At 37.4% G+C, this 23,763-nt stretch overlaps 1 pseudogene; it reads right to left on the bottom strand.

Moving 5' to 3' along the window:
* Positions 1–6,346: 6,346 nt before the first annotated feature.
* On the bottom strand, positions 6,347–22,628 carry LOC127621937 (dihydroxyacetone phosphate acyltransferase-like; annotated as a pseudogene).
* Between the last annotated feature and the right edge of the window lie 1,135 nt (positions 22,629–23,763).

Genomic DNA, 23,763 nt, shown 5'->3' on the forward strand with positions numbered 1-23,763 from the left:
ATCAGGGATGTTGTTGCATGTTTCTATTGTTGGTGCGTTAACTAGATGGTGCCGCAGATATTCCATGGTGCAGCCTCATGGTGCTTTGTTCTCTTTCCCACTCTAGCCTAAATTGGATTCTGCTTTTGGTTCAGTTTGTCTACATTCACACTGCAGTTCATTGTGGCCCAAATCCGATGTGGTTAACAGTGAGCTTGTTTACATAGACAACAGTTGCAAAAAGCTGCTTAAGACACATAACTTGTGTACTCTTTACCGCCATATACTTGGAGCTCAGTCAGTAAGCAGTTTTCTCTGCGGCAATGTAATGATGCTTGTGTAAATAGCGAATATGGGATCTGATGATGACTTTGCAATTTTTTGTTCTCTGTTGCTTCACTTTATTTTCAGATGTCCCACAGTTGCTTCTGTTTGATACCTTAGCTTTCCATGGCAGTTGTATTAGTTGGGTTTCCCTCTTACATTGTACTCTGGGGTTCCCCCGGTGCATTTGAGTGCATGCGCACTCTTTAAAAACTATAAGAACGGCGCTAACATGTTAACATGGCCACTTACCTTCCCGGGAGAAACCTAGGTGTGTTAAACCAATTTATCTTAAGTATTTAATATGGCCACATATTTTTGTAAAAATCTTATTGGAGCAGAAAATCGAATTTTGTCACTTTGAATTGCAGTGTGAATGTTTTCGCTCTCGCTGAACAGTGAATAAGGATCAGATCGTTGTTTGACACAAAAGCTAATCTTTATCAGATAGCCTGACGTATTCTGTGCTTCTCACTCTGGATTCTGGGAAAGTGGCCCATCTGTGTCATGTCATAACATCTGGTCACGTGGTGCTCCCAGAATTCCAAACTTCTTCGGTGGGCGTGATCTTTTGAAAATTCTGTGGCTGTGGCGACATTTTTGCAAAATTACATTATGTGTGTCATTACGCATATCGCGGCAGTTCCGAGGTGAAATGTCCACAGTGTGGCGCTAAAAGAGAGTTCAATTTTTCATCAAACCAGTTTTTAAGGTTAATTCCTTTACATCGCAAGTGCAATGCTCTATTAGTTAAGCTACCGTGCAATTTGTTCATGCTTAAACAAGCTTGTAAATGTAGTTTTTGTAATGCAAACATTAAATATAACTTTACAAGTCATGTGCTATATTAAAATTGGTTTGATGTCATAAGATAGCATTTTGAGTAGAAACAGGGCAAAAAGTAGGTGTTTATGAACTGATAATCAGCCGTGTTTTTGGTCAAAGTGAATTCACCAGGAAACTGCTTCAATATGTACAACGATCCATTTAAAAATAATTTTGCAAAAATGCATATATAGTAATGTGATTCTATGGTTGCTCTTTTGGTGTGATCGGAGTTTTCACACTTGAATTACACACAAACTGGATTACTGTACAACTCTACAATCCGTGCTGTTTTATAATCCTGTTTCCTTTCTAAAGTGAACAGGACTCTGGTGCTGACAGAGATGCTCATTCTGTGCTTCGAAATTGAAGATCTTTGTATGAATTTGTTTAATTGTCCCTCTCTAGAGGGAAGAGTTTATACAGACCACATTTAAACCAGAAAACTAAACCTTTTTTTGGTTTATCTCTAATCAAACAGGCACATTGGTTATATTATCTGAGTGTTGATTCTTGCGTTGGAAAGTATGCCTTGAAAGCAAGTTAACCAGCTCATTACCTGATTTTATTTATGATTACCTGGTTGCAGATTCAGACCTGAATAGTTATATCACAGGTGATTATTTGTTGAAATACGCTTTTGCCCCACAGCTTGTAGTAAACCTTTGCTTTAGCTCATGTTGGAAAAAAATATTTCTGAGGGAAAACATCCTTCCATATGGACATTTAGGAGATATCAGATTTTTGTTTGATGGTAGTGCACCATTTTAAACATCCTTTTCAGTATATGTAACTAATGTTTTTAACTTTCATGTGTTAAATTTAACATGATTTAAAACACTTCATATCTGCACAAACAACAATGCAGGAAGCGAATTCATACGCAATATTAACAATATTTGATTGTTTTTTAAATAATTTGGCTTAATTGCACATTCTGCTACCAGTAAGAGTGTGGTACTATCAGTTTCATTCAGCACATTTTACCATGTTTAAATCCATTTAGTAGAATTCTGCTAATTTTCCCCTCAAATCGTGCAAAAGCAATTCTGAAAAAGTAATGTTGACAGTGCCTGTAGCCAACCGCATGTGCATAATTTGTTTGGTTTTGAAGACAATGGTGATGTAATTCATTGCTATTAAAATAGAGGTAACTTTTTGTCTCACTGTTATATAGAGGGAGAACTTGAGGAGCTTGCATGCAAGCAAAAGTTTAGCTGCTGGGTCCAGTTCATGACGTTTAAAAATGAACGTCTAAAACCCAGGATGTTTTCCTTTAAAAGTGTGCATAGTCAAATCAGACTCCTTTAGCAAAAATCGTTGTTGCACTATGCTGGGTCGAACCGCTCGTAGCCTTAGAGTTTGTTTGTGTTCGTTTGGTGAAGGCTGGTAAGTCCTGTGACACAACGTGAGGTTTGATTGTTATTAGTAAAGTGGTAAATGAATTGTACATAGATAAGTTTGCCTCTTTTTTTTGTTTGCATTTTATTATTACGTTTTGTGTGCTGGTGTTTTTAAATTCATATAGAGTAATTCTGCCGTAATTATTGGCTAGTGTATGATTATATGCATGGCTGTTATAATAATGGGGCGTGGTCAAAGGCGGAGCTGTGAGCCAGTGATGGCCTCAAAGGGGCGTGTCAATTAATGCAGAGAATTCTTTTGTATTTATGAACTGTGGGAAGACGATTGACAGGTGATGAATTTGAGAGCCAACCAGTAACCTGTTGTCAGCTTTAAAGGAGGCGGGGTATTGAGTGAGGTTATTTTAGGGGGGAAAAACTTGAAAGAGAGACAGTGAAGGTGTTTCAAAAAGGTGCTATACAATTTTATTCTTAAATGATAAAAGAATGACGTGTAACTATATCGTTGGCATTTAAGATTTGACTGGTCTTGACAATGACTGTTTTTATGTTGTGTAGTCTTGAACAAGCACTATTATTTTACTCTTTTATGAATATATTAAGAAAGGCATTTTAACTTTGTACTTGATGAAAATGTAAAAGTAAAAAAAAAAGAATAAAAATTTACAGATTCATGTGTTAGCATAGACGTTACTGTAGTATGAGCCTCTCAGTAAGAAAACATTGATACATACTGGATTTATATGCTGCCTTCAAGTCACGCCGGAATGATCGTTTTTACAAGACAAGTGGAGTTGAACACCACCACAATATCGTATTTACCAGTGGAATTTTCTTAGAGCCCCGATTTTCTAAATTGGGGGCATGTCGATTAAAGAATCATGGTTACCTTAGCTTTCCATGGCTGTTGTATTAGTTGGGTTTCCCTCTTACATTGTACTCTGGGGTTCCCCCGGTGCATTTGAGTGCATGCGCACTCTTTAAAAACTATAAGAACGGCGCTAACATGTTAACATGGCCACTTACCTTCCCGGGAGAAACCTAGGTGTGTTAAACCGGTGTGATTAAAATAATCTTAATTAAAGCCATCCCAGATGTGTATGACTTTCTTTCTTATTTCAGCTCTGTATGTCCATACAATGCAAATAAACAGGGTCCAGAACTTTGAAGCTCAAAAAAGCACATAAAGGCTGCATAAAATTAATCCATACGACTCCAGTGGTTAAATCCATGTCTTCAGAAGCGAAATGATAAGTGTGGGTGAGAAACATCAATATTTAAGTCCTTTTTAATTTGCGTTGACTTCTAATTCAGACCAAAATAACTTAAATGCACATCACACCGTAATTTCGACTTTGAATTTGTAAGAATGAATTTTCCAGGAGGACTGGAAGGCAGCAATATTGTACACTGTTACGTAACTTCTTGAAAGTGATTGCAAAACTACATTACCCAACATTCATTTCTACAAACCCCATCCATGTGCTCTTGCTATGGTCAGACTGTAATGTTTTTTTTTTAATATATGATTGTTGTTGCCTCAATATTTATTGCCTACAGCCTCGTCCGTCTTATTCAGTCCATTTGTGTCACAGGTCTCTCTCTCATTTTACTAGCATACTAGCGTGCTACTTACTGAATACTGTGCAGTATAAATTGTATAATGCCTACTTTTTTTAAATAGTTAAGCTAAAGGTAGGCATTATTCCAAAATAAACATTTAAAAAAAAAGAAAGTAGTATGCTGCATTGTCATCACATGACCTCATTGAGTTGCATGTATGATTCAGCGAGTGTCATTCTGTTACCATCTTGGGGAAAATGTGCTATTTGCATTTTAGTTTTTTATCCAAGTTTGTGAAAATGTCTTAACATTTGGCAGTCTGATTAAATAATGAGTCAAGAAAATAGTTAAAGATCATGGTTGTTTCTCCATCAGACAGGAAAAGGAAGGTCAGTATGCATACTATATACTGCAGCGATAGCAGGAGTAGTATGGCAGTACGCTAGTCTGAAGCTTCATTCTTTCTCAACCTTCTTCATCCACCTAAACAAATTATGTCTCATTCTTTCTCTCTGTGTGGCTGTAGTTCTGTTGTGTTTTTGATGGTTATAGTAACAGGTCGTCCTTTCATAACTCTCTCTGTACGCAGTGAAAGGAAAGACAGCCGAACACAATGGCTCCTTTCCTGTGCACTTGTGCTGTGGAACACTTGAATTAAATGTATTGTTTTTGTGCTAAAATCATCCTAGTCCTGTCTTTCTTAAGTTAATGGGATAGTTCACCCAAAAATATAAATTCTGTCATCATTTACTCACTCTCATGTTGTTTCAAACTCCTCTGACTTTCTTTCCCCTATTGAACACAAAAGGAGATGCTAGTAAGAATGTTGGCTTTAGTAACCATTTACTTTCATTGCATCTTTTTCCATGTAATAAAGAAAGTAGTGGCCTGGGTAGCTCAGCGAGTATTGATGCTGACTACCACCCCAGGAGTCACGAGTTTGAATCCAGTGTGTGCTCAGAGACTCCAGCCAGGTCTCCTAAGCAACCAAATTGGCCCGGTTGTTCTCTGATTGATTGGGGTAACTTCCTCGTGGTAGTGATTAGTGGTTCTCGCTCTCAATGGGACGTGCGGTAAGTTGTGCATGGATTGCAGAGAGTAGCATGAGCCTCCACATGCTGTGAGTCTCCGCGGTGTCATGCACAGTGAGATTGACGTTCTCAGAAGCAAATGAGACTTACCCTCTGCCACCCGGACTGAGGTGAGTAACCACGCCACCACGAGGACCTACTAAGTAGTGGGAACTGGGCATGCCAAATTGGGGAGAAAAGGGGATAAGTTATTATAATTTTTTTTTTTTTTTAAGTAAATAGTAGTTGAGGCTAATATTTCGCCTAACAAAGGGAACCAGCACATCAAACCTTTGTTAGAGAGAATAACATTCATCTAAATAAAACGTGCATATTGTACTCAACAATGTTAAAGAATTTTGGTGTAATTACACACGTTAACCTGCAGTACAAATTAAACAATAATTCTAAATGTATTTTTGAACTTGATCTTTAAACTTATACCTTATGTGTAGGAGCGTGTGATCTGATGTGCTGCATCCTAAATTGCGTTCTGTCAGTGTTGTATACTGCATTTGATGAAAAACAAACTTCTAGGCCAGTAAGAACAGTACGTTCTTTAGGTATGCTTGTAAGTGTTATATATTCAGGACATACTTCAACCAGGGACATGGGCATTGTCACGTGACCTGGATATATGACGTAATAACAACAACTGTTAAATTAATCTACTCTGCTTTTGTTAAAAAAAAAAACACCATTTAAGCACAACTTGGAAACTCTATTGGTATTTATAACACTAACAGTTATAAAGCGCTCTTGAAGCATTATGAGGTAGTAAAGTGTCCTAATAAGTCTATTCTAAAAAGTAAAAATAAATAATTTGCAGATTTCAAAGTCCATATTCCATGTTCATCTAAAAATGAAAATCCTTTCATCATTTACTCACCCTTATGACATCTCAGATGTTTATGACTTACGTTCTTATGCAGAACACAAATTAAGATTTTAAGAAGAATATCTCAGCTCTGTAGGTCCGTATAATGCCATGTTCTTGTTGGCCAGAGCTTTAAAGGTCCGAATAGCACATAAAGTCAGCATAAAAGTAATCCATATGACTCCATTGGTTACATCAATGTCTTGAAGCGATATGATGAGTGTGTGCGAGAAACAGGTCAATATTTATGTCCTTTTTTTACTATAAATTCTCCCTGCCCAGTAGGTGGCGATATCCATGAAGAGTGCAAATCGAAAAAACAAAAGAAGAATGTGCAAGTGAAAGTGGAGATTATAGTAAAAAAGAGCTTAAATATTGATCTGTTTCTCACCAATACCTATCATATCGTTTCAGAAGACATGGATTTAAACACTGGAGTCGTGTGGATAATTTTGTGCTGCATTTATGTGCTTTTTGGAGCTTCAAAGTTCTAGCCACCATTCGCTTGCATTTGAATGGACATTCTGAATATCTTCGTTTGTGTTCAGCAGAAGAAATTAAGTCATACACATCTGGGATGGCATGAGGAGGAAATAATGAGGACATTTTCCCTTTAAGGTGAACTATAACTTCAACAGTGTAAATGTATTTTTGGAATTGACTCCTCGCCCTAGTTAAAACACTGCTGATCTACACAACTAAAATCAGCCTACTAACCCCATTTTTTTATTATTTTAATAAAAAGAGTTAAAATCAGTCATTGACTTTCTGCCTTGTTAACTACAGTCAATAGAGCCTTATTGAAATCACACTTAATGGATTGTGTTATTGTGGAGAGATAAACACTAGGGATGTGGCGTGTTGTGAGTTTCGTTTCTCACGAACAAACTGTCATTCCTCATTCACTATCTGTCCGAGCAACATATTCATCATTAAACTGTGGATTGTCTTGGCTATTTGGATTATATGTTTCATGGATGGTAAGTATGACGCTTTTAGACTCTTATTTTTTATTTCAGACTGGGCCGTAACCACATTATACATGGAAGGGGACACGTACATAGATGACTGAAACGGTCATATTGCTAGCAATACAGACACAGTGTTTGTCTTTTACTGTGTGAACTTAAAACATCTTTTAAAACCAAAAATTGCAAATAAATTGTGATGCAATTCAAAAATGCTATTAAAATAAAGGTAAATGCATTTTAAGCCTTTATTCCAAAAATTATAATTGTATTGCCTTTACCGTTTTAAAGGACTGAAGACACATTATATTTGTGACCTCAACACCCGTGACCCCCCACCCCCAAAATGGTTTGCTCCCCCCCCAATGTTCAAGACTTGGTTACGGCCTTGATTTCAGAAGGAGTTTTAAATCGCCTATATTCTGTTTACACATATGATAGCACAATAAATGAGGATAGAACAATATATTTACCTATAATAATACAATGGTATTAATTTTGTAGATGGTAAAAAAGAAAAACATGATGAAATCATGATACTTTTTTGTTTTTATAAATGTAAGGAATTATTATTATGGGAATATACATACTGTAATCAATATTTTATAACAATGTTATACAAAAATATATATATTTTTAAACTGCACAGATACAAAAATTGACCCCACAGCAACTTTTCCATTTCTTAAAAGTAAAAAAAAAAAGACTTTTGCTAAATTTATTAGAACACATAAATTTGTACTTCAAATATTTAAGAGTTTTCAAAATCCCTGTACACATTTTGACCACATCGGTGAGGTTTGGGGTCACCTATTTTGTGGTAGGCAACCTAGAAAAAAAATACAGATTTTAAGTATATAGAGTCAAGTATTGCTGACTCGCTCCCTTGATATTGTCAACTTATTATAAAAGTATCCCTTGCCTTTATGCCCTAACATGGATTTTTCGCTATTAGAGAGCTTTTATGAGCTTTTGGTCCCCTTTCAATGTTTCATGCCTCTGAAAACCTCTTTTTGACTACTTGTGAATGCTTTATATCAACAGCTTTTCCTAAAATAAAGGAAGAAAAGTTTCATGTTGGATATGCATTTTTAAATGAATACTTTTTTTTGTGATTTTTGCTCTACTGTCATTTTCAGTTGAATATCTATGTTCTTTTGATTTTCATATGGTCAATAAAAACAAATCAGCTGTACTTGCATTAAATTATATTCTACATCTAGAGCAGCTCCCGTAGGTTTATTCTCTGTGTTACATTAGGAAACACACAACCTCTGTCATTATCACAACATGAGCTCAGCAGGTACAAAATGGAGAGATGATTCGCTCTCATCTGATTCTTTTCATCACAGTCTGGTGTCTGAACTGATACGAGGAGTCAATTCAGCATCTGTCGTGGACACAACATAAGGCAAAAAAATCTCATTAGACATTCAGTTTAATTTTCTACCCAATTACAGTATAATTTAGAGGTTCCAGACCCAAAGCTTTAGCCACTACAGTACACTTTATGAGAGAGATTATTTTATTCTACAGCCATTAAGGCAATATTACTGACAACAGGGTTAAAACTTCAATTTATTACATTTTATTTTAATAATCTTTCTCTTGTCTTTGATTAATCCAATACAACAATATATCAATATACAGTATTTACTCAGTACAGTAGGTCCAATATTCTTGTCACTGCAGTTTTATTCACACAGAACTCAGTCTGCCCAGCACTGAAATACAGAAAGAGAAAGAAATAGGTCATTATAACTATATTTTCTTTTTCATTAAACACAATAAGCATGTTAGCATTAACTGCAATAAAAAAAAAAGTTAATTTCTAAAACGTTGCTGCTTACATTTTAGTTTTGGTCACAGCATCCATCCTGAGCAAAGTTGAAAGAACATTTTTTTGTACATCAGATGATAAACACTCATATGAATGAACTTGACCTGTGAACGAGAAAGATGATGATAACAGATCTCCCCCAAAAAATGAAACCTCTGTCATCAAAGAGCACCAAAACAGTAGTTATTTTATAGATCTCATGCACAATATTCCAAGTCATCTGAAGCCATTTAATTGATTTGTTCAAAGATAAAAATGTACATTACATCATTACATCTTTCTTAAATCTCATATGGACTACTTTTATGGGGCTTTTGTTGTCATTTTTGAAGTCCGACAGCCCCAGAAATATCAATGTTTTTTCCACACAAAAAAATTAAAACAAAAGTCGTGTGTTTGGAGAGACTAAAATTTTAAGGTGAACTAACCCTTTATTGAACATTCAGAAAAGTCTATTTTGAATGCTGTGTTCATCTTTGGACATGCAATGACCTGTTATCTAATCATTAAAGTCATGTCAAAGATATCCAAAACAGACATCAGATCGGCACGTCTGTGAGCACCGATAGTCTGGAATCAGAGGTTATCTGAATGTGATCCCTCACCTGGAAGAATGAGCTTCATGATAAAACTGCGGACGCTGTGTAAGAAGTTATTTTCTGTGAATGTTTGCGAGCTTTCCTCACACAGAAACCTAAACACCACCTAAACACACAGATAAACACTGATATTAATACTGACCTGTTGAACGTTTTGTACATACTTGCTTATGGAAATGTTACACTTTTGAACACTTATACTATAAAACTTTCAGCCACCAACCAACCAGTTTAATGTTTGTTTAATATACAACACTTCCTATTCTTCTACTGTTTGTCTGTTTTATATATCCATAGACATCACTTCTGAAATGTAATCTGGTACAGATTACAAACTAAAACTGTAATCAGTAATGTAATCTTTTAGATTACACTAAATAATCTAATCTGAATACTTTTGGATTACTTATTGCTTGTTTTGATTAATTTTTTTTTAAACTCTTTCGGACCCTGCATTCATTTCAATGGACCACTAATCTCTGGGGTGGAAAGTTAAGACTCTCCATAAAAAGTCATTTTAAAATTATTATGCATAATTAATCCTGCAAACTCTGAGAGAGTTTTGAAAGATTTACTGCTTCAGTGGCGTAATCAAAATTAAAGGCTTATAACTTAACCTTATCACCCTGCAGCTCTTGCCTGGTTGCCCACTGAAGCTAAGCAGGGTTGAGCTTGGCCAGTATCTGGATGGGAGACCTCCTGGGGAAAATTAAGTTTGCTGCTGGAAGAAGTATTAGGGAGGCCAGCAGGGGGTGCTCACCCTGTGGTCTGTGTAGGTCCTAATGCCCCAGTATAGTGACTGAGACACTATATTGTAAAAAGGCACCGTCCTTCGGATGAGACGCTAAACCGAGATCCTGACTCTCTGTGGTCATTAAAAATCTCAGGGCACTTCTTGTAAAGAGTAGGGGTGTTACCCCAGTGTCCTGGCCAAATTCCCCCATTGGCCCTTATCAATCATGGCCTCATAATATAGGCCTGGGTAGCTCAGCGAGTATTGACACTGACTATCACCCCTGGAGTTGCGAGTGTGCTGAGTGACTCCAGCCAGGTCTCCTAAGCAACCAAATTGGCCTGGTTGCCAGGGAGTGTAGAGTCGCATGGGGTAACCTCCTTGTGGTCGCGATTAGTGGTTCTCGCTCTCAATGGGGCATGTGGTAGTTTGCGTATGGATCGCAGTGAGTAGCATGAGTCTACGCGCTGTCATGCACAATGAGCCACGTGATAAGATGCGTGGATTGACAGTCTCAGAAGTGGAGGCAACTGAGGCTTGTCCTCCGCCACCCGGATTGAGGTGAGTAACCACGCCACCACGAGGACCTACTAAGTAGTGGGAACTGGGCATTCCAAATTGGGGTGAAAAGGGGATAAAAAAATAAATATTGGCCACATCACTTCTCTCCTCTCCACCAACAGCTGGTGTGTGGTGGGCGTTCTGGTGCACTACGGCTGCCGTTGCATCATCCAGGTGGATGCTGAACACTGGTGCTGGTTGAGGAGATTCCCCTATACAATGTAAAGTGCTTTGAGTGCCTAGAAAAGCGCTATATAAAATGTAAGGAATTATTATTATTATTAACTTGACAAAAAAAACAAGGAGGGCCAATGTTTGGTATAATTTTAAAGAAAACTAAAAAAAAAAAAATTATTATATAGATTATGATAAATTCTGAGACTCTCAGCTAAAAAAAAAGTAATCACAAAAAACTTGAGCCAAAAAAATTTTTTTTCTTATTTTTATAATTTGACATTATTTCTCAGGGTGTAATAAAAGGTAGCTCTTAAAAACTGCTGTTGTTTTTTCCCAATCGTGTCACCTATATCGGAGTAAAATGTTGTGTTGATACGACAAAGCAATCAAAAATTATAGCATTACAAAAAATAATGTATACTGTTTTTACATCTCAAGTGTCAAAAAGCCTCTCCAAACAAATAAAACCTAATAATTGTACATTACACATCTAAACAAAACAATGACTTAAGTTTGGCATAGCAAGTAGACATGATTTTAGTAATGAGATTTCACAGATTGCATTTTAATCTGTGAAATTTGAGTCTGTGTCCTGTACTTGGCACCATGGTGGCAATATATAACAGTCACCAATCACGTCTCTCTGACCAAATATGGATGATTTTTGCACCAATCTGAACCCAATCCGATTGGTTTAGCATTCCATGAAGCTACATCATTTCCGATGACGTCATCTGATCCATCTTAGTAATGGTATTTGATATTTAATGTTCTGTTTATTTTTCGAGAAGTTATAAGCAAAAACACAACATATGAGCAACATCTGTTCACATGAAGCATGTAATGTATGTCAGAGATATGTACTTAGCTATTACTTCCTACTTTGTTTCTGTGAGTAAAACAAATCAGCTGGTTGTATTATACTTTTTGAGAGCTTTCCAGCAACATATGACACATGGCCATTTGATCAGTTTGATATTTTAACTGATTACAATAATTTATCTATTGATCAAGATGGCGCCGTGGAGCTCTCCAATTCTTTTGTTGTTTTTGGTTGTTTGTCCTGTGTTTAGTCATCAGTTTTACCAGGGACGAACTGCTGAACATTCGGAAGCATATACCAGACAATCTCTTCCCAACTTTTTTTTGACTATTCAGATGTATTGCTGGACATTTTAGTTGGAGGTGCAGGCGCAGCTGTGTTGTTAATGAGCGCTATGAGACGTAAGTGAGGGAAACGAGCCAGCACGCTGGTCAAGCTCCGATAGCGCGGCTTTCGAACAGCAATGCCAAGTATTCATCTAGCGAATCTCCAAACTCTTCCTAACAAAACGGACAAACTACATCTCCTCACCCATACAGAAAAGGACTTTTCAAACTTTGTTGCCTTGTGGTTCACAGAAACCTGGCTGAGTTAAGCCATTTCGGACAGCGCATTACATCTTGCTGGGCTTACAACTGTTCAGAGTTGATCGCATTGTGGAGTTGTTGAAGAAGATGTGCTGTTCTAATTTGGAAGCACTCTTTATCAACTGTAAGACTTTCCTCTCACCACTGGAGTTTTCCTTGTTTATTCTGGTGAGTGTTTATATCCCACTACAAGCGTGTGTGAGTGCAGTGCCGCAATGGCTGGCTGATCATATCACAGACAAGGAGCAGCAATACACGGACTCACTTATTATTATTATTCTCAGCGATTTTAACAGCCACACTCACCCGTGAACTGCCAAAATGCAGACAGCACATTAAATGCCCCACCAGAGACAGAAATACAGTATACTGGATCACTGCTAGACTACATTAAAGGATTCACATCGCTCTGTTCCTAGAGCAGCTTTGGGACTCTCTGATCACTGATAATATGTACAGTGCAAATATTTGATAAACTATCAAAACTGAACACTTCTGATTTGTCTGAAAATTTCAAAGCACTTGTTCAGTTTTGGTCATAATGCCTACAAGCATAGTAATGCAGAGGTTCAAAGCTTTCAAATGATACCTATTCAAGACTGCATTTATTAATATTTAGATTTAAAAAAATTCTCACGGTCCCATCTGAGCTTAAAGGGTTAATGTAATGTAAATATACATCAGTTTGTGATATATATTTAAGAATCAGAAATGATCCCAATTACCTGGTAACTCTCTATGAAAGGCTGCAGAATCGCTCTTAGGAAGATGATGGTTTCCTGGCCTTCATCTTTCACAAAAACCTCTTGATCAGTGCGACCAATTACACCAGACTGCTGTAGCAAGGAACAGCCCTCCTCAAAATCCTGAGAAATAGTCAAGTCAACTTTATTTATAAAGCACATTTAAAAACAACAAAAGTTGAACTGAAGTGCTGGAAAGAGTCAGATGTTAAGACAGATGTCTTGTGTTCAATGGCTATGCTAAAACAGTCTGTTTCACCTGAAACGCTTGACCAGGAATGAAGACAAATTCATTGGAAAAGAGCTCCAACAGAAGGTTAAAATGACGAATTACGTTATCTGGAAAAGAAACGACACAAGTGACCATTTTCTAAGATGCGGTTTTACATTTTGCATTTTTCAACCAGAGTGAACAGAAGATCAGGAACTGACCAGTCCTATGACTCGCTGCTTTTGTCAACGTGACCGCCACCATAGCAGGCCGCGTGAATATGTGCACAGCTTGATTCCTGTAGGAGGCACACATGAGCACAGCAGTAGCACGTCTGAACACGCCCTCCTCTTGACTGACAGGTACTGGACCCGCCTCATCCGCTAAATAGACACGCCCTTTCTCAGTGCGCTACTGAGTGATGCAGTGTCAGGTTTGATGACATCACCTCAGAATCTGAAATGTGCTCTTCAAAACAGATGACAAAAAAATCACATTGTATGTTTACATAAATTGGCATAACTTAAGATTCTTTGATTGTTAACAGTTATTATCTGAGAAATACTTTGAGATTATATGATTGAAAAACTATATTTTATCATTTTCTTGAAGTAAATGCAACACATTTTATTAGTGGGTAGTTGCTAAGGTATTTTGATCTGGTTGCTAAGGTGTCCTGAGTGGTTGCTAGGGTGTTGCTATGCAGTTTATTTGATGTTCTGAGTTGTTACTAAGGTGTCTTGGGTTGTTGCTAGAGTGTTGCTATGCGGTTTCTAGGATGTTCTGAGTGGTTGCTAGGGTGTTGCTATGCGTTTTCTTTGATGTTCTAGTGGTTCTCAACTCTGTTCTTTGAGCCCCCCCAACACTGCACATTTTGTATATCTCCATTTTCTGACACACCCAATACAGGTCTTGGAGTCTCCACTAACGAGCTGATGAGTTGAATCAGGTGTGTTTGATTAGGGAGATATCCCAAATGTGTAGTGTTGGGGAGGCTTCAGGAACAGGGTTGAGAATCACTGGATATGTGGTTTCAAACTTGTTCTGAGTTGTTACTAAGGTGTCTTGGGTTGTTGCTAGAGTATTGCTATGCAGTTTCTAGGATCTTCTGGGTGTATGTGTGACAGACACAAATGTATGGTCACATTTTTGTTTAAAAAGAAGTTTATTTTAGTATTCAAATTTATTTATTTTCCTGAGCTGTTTTTATGTTATCAATGTTAATGCTGTGTTTTCAATGAGTCAGTACTGCTGCAGCTACAAGGGGGCACTGCTTACGGATGTTAGTGGCACGTGAACTTTCAGCCCTCAGACGCTGACAAGCAATGCCTGAGGAAAGCCACTAATTTGTATCTTTTCTTCGTTTCTCACTCAGGCCCTATGCCTAGGACCTGTAACACTAAGGTGTTGCTATGTGGTTTCTTGATGTTCTTGATGGTTGCTATGTGCTTTCTATGTTGTATTGAGTGGTTCCTATGGTCTTGCTATGCGGTCTCTAGGATGTTCTGATTGGTTGCTAGGACATTTCTATGCATTTTCTAGGATGTTCTTGGTGGTTGCTAGTGGTTTCTTTGATGTTTTGAATGGTTGTTAGGGTGTTGCTTTGCAGTTTCTAAGATGTTCTGTGTGGTTCCTACGGTGTTGCTGTGCAGTTTTGTTTATTTTCTGAGTGGTTGCTGGGGCATTGCTATGCAGTTTCTAGGATGTTCTGATTTCACTGCCATGAAGTGTCTAGGAGTGATTATTAGGATGTTCTGGGTGGTTTTTCAATGCATAGTTCATTGTTTGTCAGGCAAAATCTGCATATCCAATCACTTAAAATAGTCTTGGAATTAACAAGAGCCCAAACTATGTGTGGTTGCCATGGAAACAGCCCTGAATAGGGTTGTTGTTTTTAGACAATGTCAATCCCTTTCACATGTTTTGGCTTGAGTCCCAGAGTAAAAGAACCTTCATGAGTGCTTCACAATAACAGCGCACAATACTGAGAAATCTAAACTAGTTAGTCCTCTGGAAAGACACAGTTAACCCCTAAAGGAGGTGCACATGGGTTGGGGTGAAAAATAAAAAGACTGCATTTACAAAGTCTATTTCTGAGTCTGTTTTAATGTGGTAATCACTCCTATGTGTCTGTTAGAACACAGGAAACAGGCAATGGACTGAATTTGAGGTGTTTAATTAAATGTTGCAGTAAGCATGGGCATACAATTTCCAGGGTTTACTGTACAAGTGTTTGTGTGTGGTTTATTTCTCATTGACACACACAATACTAGAATAATTGTGTGCACAACGTTGTCAGAATAGCTCAGTATCAGCTCTAACAGTTCTAAACTTGCATAAGGAGTGCTGCTCGCTCTGTCAGTTAACGCAACAGTCTGTGTTAGAGCGCATCAATTATGCACCTAGGATCTGCATAAGCTATTATTTTCTGTTATTTAAAAGAGCCTTTCTAACTAAATGAATATTCTAATTGTGGAAGGGTACACAGCTCATACTATACTGTATGACGATTTATCTATCCAACTGAAATAAGATTTTTGCTAATTCAGACTAACAGATCTAGATAATACAACTCTAGTTCAGTTTCGTCCAGAATGTACAGTATACTCGTTATTCAGACTGCAATTGGCCTTGACACGCAACCTGGATTTAACACTACGCAAAATCCCACAGTAGCTTCATTATAAATGTGCATGTAAATGCACTGACTGTGTAATGTAAGTTTATTGATTGAATATGATTTCTACACATGCTCTTACTGGGCCAGTTGAGGTGAGCTCCAAACTGCAGGGCGAGTCTCCTCAGCCAGAGCGTTCTCTTGGTTAGCTGATCTAAATCAATGCCCTGGAGGTTTTGCAGGAGAATAACAGCAATCAGGTTCCACGGGCTTAGTACCACATTTCTCTCCTGCAATCGGACTATCACGTGGGCAAGACCTGACACAAACTCCTGTGTCTGCTTATTGGCCTTCATGGGCAAGTCTCTGTTAATAAGACAGAAACAAAAAGAGGGAACTTTTATGATCTCAGACTCTCTTCAAAGTACACTACTGGCAGTGTAAACTATAAGTAAGAAAGCAACATTTTTCAGTAGCGTCACAGTAGCTACTTTTCCCAACACGTAGTGGTACATTGCTATTTTTATGTTGCATTGTGAGTGTTTAGCCTTACAACTGATCAAGTTTAGGTAATAAACTAACGTTTGCTTAAACTGTCTGTTTCCTCTCAAGTAGCCATGGAAAAAGTCTGATTCATTCTAGTAAATCAGTTTATTTAAATGGTTTGTGTAAATTAACTGCTTCAAAAAAATATGAACCAATTCAAGTGCTGTTATTCACTTTTTCACTCTGTTAAAAAAGTGATGGTTAAATAAACGTGAGTGTTTTAAAGTTTTTCATATGTTTATAATATGTTTAAGTTTAAAACTGATAAAACTCTTAAATTATATATTTAGAAAGTTATATATTTAACATGCCTAGTAGCTTCATTATACTTTGCTAGTTGTATTAAAAGCTTGTACTGTAGCTTACTTGTTTTTTAATAAAATTACTAACGAAAATGTTTAGATTTTGTCAACCTAATCGAAGGCTAGTCAGAATGTGTTGTGAATACGCTGTTACATGCAATGAAAAATCCCAAACTGGTTAAAATATGTAAAATGTAAAAATTCTCTAAAGCATGAAAAATTCAGAATACATTAACTTGAAAATTTCATTCAATTATTTATTAATAATTCTATTATTTCAGAAACTCAGGTTTACACAAAACAAACTGGAATACACAATTGTATTTTGTTGTATCTTTTATATGTTTGATACATTTTTTAATTAATAAATGTTTATACTTTTCGAAATATTTAAATATTTGATTAAAGTTTGGTCTGTTACAGTTTGACGCACATTTTTCTCATTTTGCACATCAACTAAAATATGTTAATTTTGTACTGAAATTTACTGGACATTTCCATCAAAAGAATAAAACTATTAGTGATAGACCGATATATGGCCCAGGCCAATTAATCAGACGATATTTGGCTGTTTCACGATTATCAGCATTGGCCGATAACCATGTTTCGCTTGGGCGATCAACAGAAGTGTTAACTTTCCCTGGTGTCAGTTCCTAAATCTACCGATAGATTTTTCAATGGATAGTCAACACTTTCTGTTTTTCAAGGTTTTTTCTCTTAAAGAGTTTTTTTTCACTTTAGAGATTTCGTGTACTTCTGATTTGCTGTTGTTGAACTGTATTATGTTTATCGGCATTTATATCGGCCAGTGGCCATCCTGCTGTCTAGATATTGGTATCGGCATTGACCGATACCACTGAAAAACCCATATCGGTCAACCACTAAAACTATGACAAACAAAAATCTCTGTAAAAAATGAACACTGCTAGTTTTTCAGCTAGTAACTTGTTGTTTGGCAAGTAACAGTTTCAATAAAGTTACCCCAACACTGATTATTTGGCTGAGAACTTAAACTGCCTGTGTAGTTCAATTTAGTGATTGTAGTTTTTACTGATTCCTGGGAAAATTGCAGAACTAGATATGTCTATGTTTATTACCTGGGCACAAGATTGTACTGTTTGCAGTTCATCTTTCCCTTCACCAGGTTTCTTACAGACACAGGGCTGCCAAAGCACACATGCATGCAGCCATAATCTTCCTTCAGCACCGTCCAGGCCTTCAGCAAACCCTGCAATTTTCACAAGCAAGAGTAAGTAACTTTTTTGCATAAAGGTTATCAGGTATAATTTATTCATATTTTGTTACATGAGACTTCTGTAATGAAAGAGTTTGAACTGTACCCAAGTGGTCTCCTTAGGTTTGGGGAACCCCAGCAGCTCCTTAGCAAGGTTCGACTCCTCCAGCACACGGTCGTAACTGATGCTGATGGGGACTAGACTGATATCATACACTTCTCCTTTAAAAAAAGGATCCAACACCATTTCCATCATTCCTGTAAGGATTCAATCAGAACTGAGGTGAGAGAACAGCAAAGGACCCAGAACAGGCCCCTGCGGAACCCAACATTTATGACTCTTCTGATTAAGCATCAAATTTAGCCTTTACAGTCAACCTGAAACACAATTTGCATCCCAATATACTTTTACACTTTAAGTACTTCCAAACAAAACAAAATATTCAACAAGAAAAAAATGTAGGGCAGGACTTCAAAACAACGTAAACTGATTGGAACTTGAAAAGTGGGTGTTTCATACAAGAAGGCAAGTTTGCTGTAGATTTTCAAGGGGTACTCTACTCAACATAACCTTTATTAAATCAACGTTAATCAGCATTCAATTACGGCTTTAAATACCTAAATAGCTACATGTTAATTGGTTAACTTGGGGATGGGAATCGAGAACCTGTTCTTGTTCAGAACCAGTTCCATTCTTTAAAAAAATACCAGAATCATATGATGTGCATTTTTGTGCATTTCCCGCCGATGCATATAGAACACTGTCCTAAAAAAGCACATTTCTACAGCAGTGTTGCCCTCTTTTCGGTCTATGGGGAAAAATACAGAGCCACCAGTGTATTTTGATTCCCAAATTAATGACTCTTATGAGCCTGCTCTTTTGAATATACATCGCTTCTGGTATAGTCCGGTAAAGTATTAATCTTATACTGATATACAAGATATGAATGTCCAAATCAAAATGAAATAAGAACTTTTTAAGTTTCACAAGCTTGAAGTACAACATTAGGCTACATAAAGACTAAATGGTCTAGGAACTTTTAGTGTTATATAATGTTCCTTCAGATCTGTGAGACTTTAATCAAGCAGTACAGTTACTGACTGGTTGTTCATATGACAATGTATAATTGCAGCAAATCACCTTGCTGCTCTGGTCTGGAAACCCACTGAAGCCAAGCAAGGTTAAGCCTGGCTAGTACCTGGATGGAGGACCTCCAAACTACAGTTGCTTCTGGAAGAGGTGTTAGTGAGCCAACAGGGGGTGCTCACCCTGCAGTCTGTGTGGGTCCTAATGCCCCAGTATAGTAATGGGGACACTTAACTGTAAAAAAAGCACCATCATTCAGATGAGATGTTAAATCACGAGAGTAGGGGTGTAACCCAGAGTCCTGGCCAAATTTGCCCATTTCTGGAACCGTTAAGGAATCGGAATTGTTAAGAGGAATCAGAACTGGAACCGGAATGGTTACATTTTTTACGATTCCCATCCCTAGTTAACATTAACCAATAGTCCACGTGGCTTAGTTGACAGCCAAAAAGTAAAGTCGTTTTAGAGGCGAGCAAGTTATTATTACAAAGACAGGATTGTTGGTGGCATAGTGGGATAAAGCTCATAACTGTTAATCAGAAGGTCGCTGGTTCAATCCCCACAGCCACCACCATTGTGTCCTTGAGCAAGGCACTTAACTCCAGGTTGCTCCTGGGGGATTGTCCCTGTAATAAGTGCCCTGTAAGTTGCTTTGGTTAAAAGCGTCTGCCAAATGCATAAATGTAAATGTAAGACAAAAGACAAAATAATTTTTTTAGAATAACATGCATTGGTGAATTTTGAATTCATACTGACTTTAATGTAATATCTTACCAAGTTTTGGTATAAGAGATTTCTGTGTTCGACTCCTCCATCCTTCAACATAAAACTCTACAGGGGCAAAACCTGTCTGCAAAAAAGAAGCTACTGTTTTTGACAGTTTCATGAGTTTCATTCTCTGTGGCTAAATAAATTTAAGTAGTACAATGAAAAAGACAAATATGCTATTATTAGTAGTATTATTAGGGGTAAAAACAATAATTAAATCAACTCATAATTGAATTAATCATACAAAAGGAAATTCTGATAATAAAATGTGGAGTAAATTCTCACTCTGACAATTGTTCTGACATATTCAGACAGCACCGCCCAGTAAAGTTTGTCTGTGCGAATAGCACGACGGATAAAGAACGCTCCCGCTCTCCGAAGAATCTCGCCGATCAGCTTCATCCCCATCAGAGCTATGGGATGAATAAAGATGGACAGATTTATAAAGAAGTAGATGATTAATTTAGTACCACAGCTTGAATACAAGTATGAACTTATGGCCATCTTTAAATTACAAATGTACATGTACATGCAAAATATGTGTGAAAAATTATTGAGATTTTTGCACAGACAAGCATGAAAAAAAATCTAGCGGATACTTGCGAATTCCAGCTGCAATGACGGGAATAGAGAGGTCATAGGTGAACATAATGTACGACAGAACCAGGAAGTCCACATAGCTCCTGTGATTGGGCATCAGGATAACGGGATGCTCCTGAATGGCCTGCCGCAGCTGAGGACAGAAATTATGATCACAAACCCTATTCCCATTTTCCACATTTGTTTCTATATTTTCTGTACAACCTTTCACAGAAACGGCTGTACGAATAATTTAGCAAAATATTTTTTTTCTGACACCAGTATATTATGGTGGATTTAAGCATTATTAACAATTCAATCTTAACTTATTAAAATACCTTTCACTGACCTGTGCAAGTCCATCCTCATTAACATGTATAGAGCGAAAAACACTCTTAAACACTTTGCTCAGTATGAATCCCAGCAGTCGAATGAAGCCCAGCTGAAGGTTCTGACTCATCTCGTCAAGAATCGCAGATGCCTCTTCTAGAAGCACCTCACGAGGTTCATCACTCTCAACTGTGATCTGTGTGTGAGAGTGAGAGAGTGAAAAATGCTGGTACTAATGTATCCATCTCTCTCTCTCTCTCTCCCTCTCTTTCTCTCACCTCCTGTATGATGTAGCTCAGGTGCTGTGATTCCAGCACCATCCTGTTGAGAGTGCTAGCTGAAGTGGGTGGGGCCCCACGATAGGGCTGGGGGTTAAAAGTCCGAAGGGCGTGGCAAATATCACTGCCCCGCCTCCTCTCCTCCAGGATGTCAAAGAAGCCATCAGGTTCTTCCTCCAATGCCTCAGCACTCTTAAACACAAAGAACATATTATTCCTAAATCTGACATTTTCATTAATGAAGGAATCACATTTTTTCATACACCAACAAGTAACAGGGGGGCATTCTGCGTTTCGCGGCCGGCCCACCGGGAAAAGTCCCAGTTCTCCCTATGGTCAGTCCGCCCCTGTGTCCAAGTATTGTCAAGTCATGTTTGCCACAGACTGTATTTTACTAATAAATTGGGAAACCCCATTATAAAAAACATCTAGAAAATTCCAAAATGAACCCATGCCGACCATATAATGACATAATGACCAATACAATGATTGAGATTCATTTAGGTTTTGTAAGAGTGAATTTAGGCAACAAAAGCATGTCAAATTTCACCCCAAAATCAATGACAATAATAACAAATTAGCACAAAGTAAATTAAGCCTATCTTCAGGACTTTTTTTTTTTTCATTGTGTCATTTTTATACAATTAAGAATATTATCCCTAACTTAATGCATCTGGTTATTTGACTTTTATTTATATATACATATATATTTATTTATTTATTTGCAATTCTCATTATATCCACACTGCTGTATTTCAGAAGTTTATTATTTGGCATTACAGATTTGAAAATAAGATTTTGGGCTGTGAAATATGAGCCAGAAATGTTCTTGACAGGTTTTGTGAGATTCACGCCTAAAGGTTTCCTTGAATTTTGGTCTGCCTTGAACGTGCAATGAAAAGCTATTTTATACTTTATCAATGTGGCTGTAAAAAAAATATATGTGGGGAAAGACATAAAGGACTTCCAATTTAAACATTTAAACAAATCCAGTTAATACTTACAGTACAATAAATTACCAAAACGTTCTGTGGTACTACCATGTTTTTGGACATGCAATACCATGGTATTTATTAGTGCATGTAAAAACCTTGAAAAAATTAATATATGGGAATCATTCAGCACCATGGAATAGGTCTATATGAAATGGTGTTTTCTCATATGATCACTGCAGAATGGTACCGTCACAGTTCTTTTTTTCTAATATTGAAAGTGAATGTGTCTGATCAAACAGACGAAACATAGTGCTGTGCTGTTTATATCATTAATTCACTTTCCATGTTTTCCAACAACGAAAGCGAAACAAGAACGCTTTTAACTTGGTCTACATACTCACGCGTTATAATAGCGTGATTTAACGCGTCTCATGACCTCATCGCTCTGTTCCGTTCCGTTGCGCTCCGTTCAAACGGAGACTATTCTTCATGTTACAATAATGAAAGCGAAACTAAAACACTTTTCACACCGTGTTTTTACACTGCAAGCGAGAAACGCGACGCAACAAATCTTACAATGCCCGCAGGAAAATAATAATAATAATAAAACATAGAATACTAAAGACTAGACAGACTTTTGTTCTTACCGCTCGCTCCATGTCCGATGCAGAAGTAGGTGTTCTTCGCCCTCCACTGAATCTCGAACAGACAGACGCTCAGACCTGACGCTCACGAGACAGCCAATGAGCGCGCGGGAACACCTCCGTCGTGCCACCTGTTACCAAGTAGGCTAACTACTTTTTTTTCTCTAAAAAAATATAATTATCAGTATTATTATTATTATTTAATTGTCAGGATATTAAACAAATATCATACATAGAAAGTTCAAGTTTACAGACTTATAATTTACATTAGAAAATAAAAAATAAATGCACCAGGTATAAAACAGAGTATGTGAGTGGAGTGGCAACAATTTCCACTCCGCGCTCAAATCATTCTTTAATCACTCCGCTCCAGCTCCTCTCCGGGTTATCCACTTCTCTCTCCAAGCCCCCTGGAGAAACCCTGCCTCGTGTTGTCTCCATGGCTAAATTGAGAATTAGCGCCTAACTACCTCTCCACTGTGCTAACTACAATGTGCTTTATTAGAACACTAACATTAGCCCAAGACTAAATTAAATAATTTTTATAGCTTACTTTTGAAACATATCAGCAGCGTTCTATGGGTTTGATAAATTAAATTAATTGCTAGATGCAAAAAAAAAAACATTAAATTAAATATATAGATTACCAGGCCAACAGTAAAGAGAAGACTCAGGGGTTCAGGCCTTAGGGGAAGAATTGCAAAGGAAAAGCCACATTTGAAACAGAAAAACAAAAATAAAAGGTTAGAGTGAGCAAAGAAACACAGACACTGGACTACAGATCATTCAGTCATATTCTTTAATTTAAAAGCCTACAGTTTTTATGTGGATAAAGAGGAACATTTTTAGGTAATTTACGAAATACATGGTTATCACCATTTCAAAAGCTAAGATGTATTATACAAAGATCTCAGTGTAAAACTTTAATATTAAGCAATACTACTCAGTGTGATGCATAAAAACTTCCAATACATCACCAAAATCAACTACGCAGACGATTAGATCCACTAGTCATCACCAGGGCTGTAGCATGGACATCTGGGCCCCTTTCCTATTAAATTATACAGTTTAGAATTTGGTTTGGAGCCCCTTGGATCTTTGGGCCCCTAGAATCGTTTCCACCTTTCACCCCACTAGCAACAACCCTGGTCATCGTGCTACTGTCTGCAGGAACCCTCTCCCTGTTACCCCCAAAATCA

This window comes from Xyrauchen texanus, chromosome 28 (assembly GCF_025860055.1).
Source record: "Xyrauchen texanus isolate HMW12.3.18 chromosome 28, RBS_HiC_50CHRs, whole genome shotgun sequence".
In the NCBI taxonomy this organism is placed as follows: domain Eukaryota; kingdom Metazoa; phylum Chordata; class Actinopteri; order Cypriniformes; family Catostomidae; genus Xyrauchen; species Xyrauchen texanus.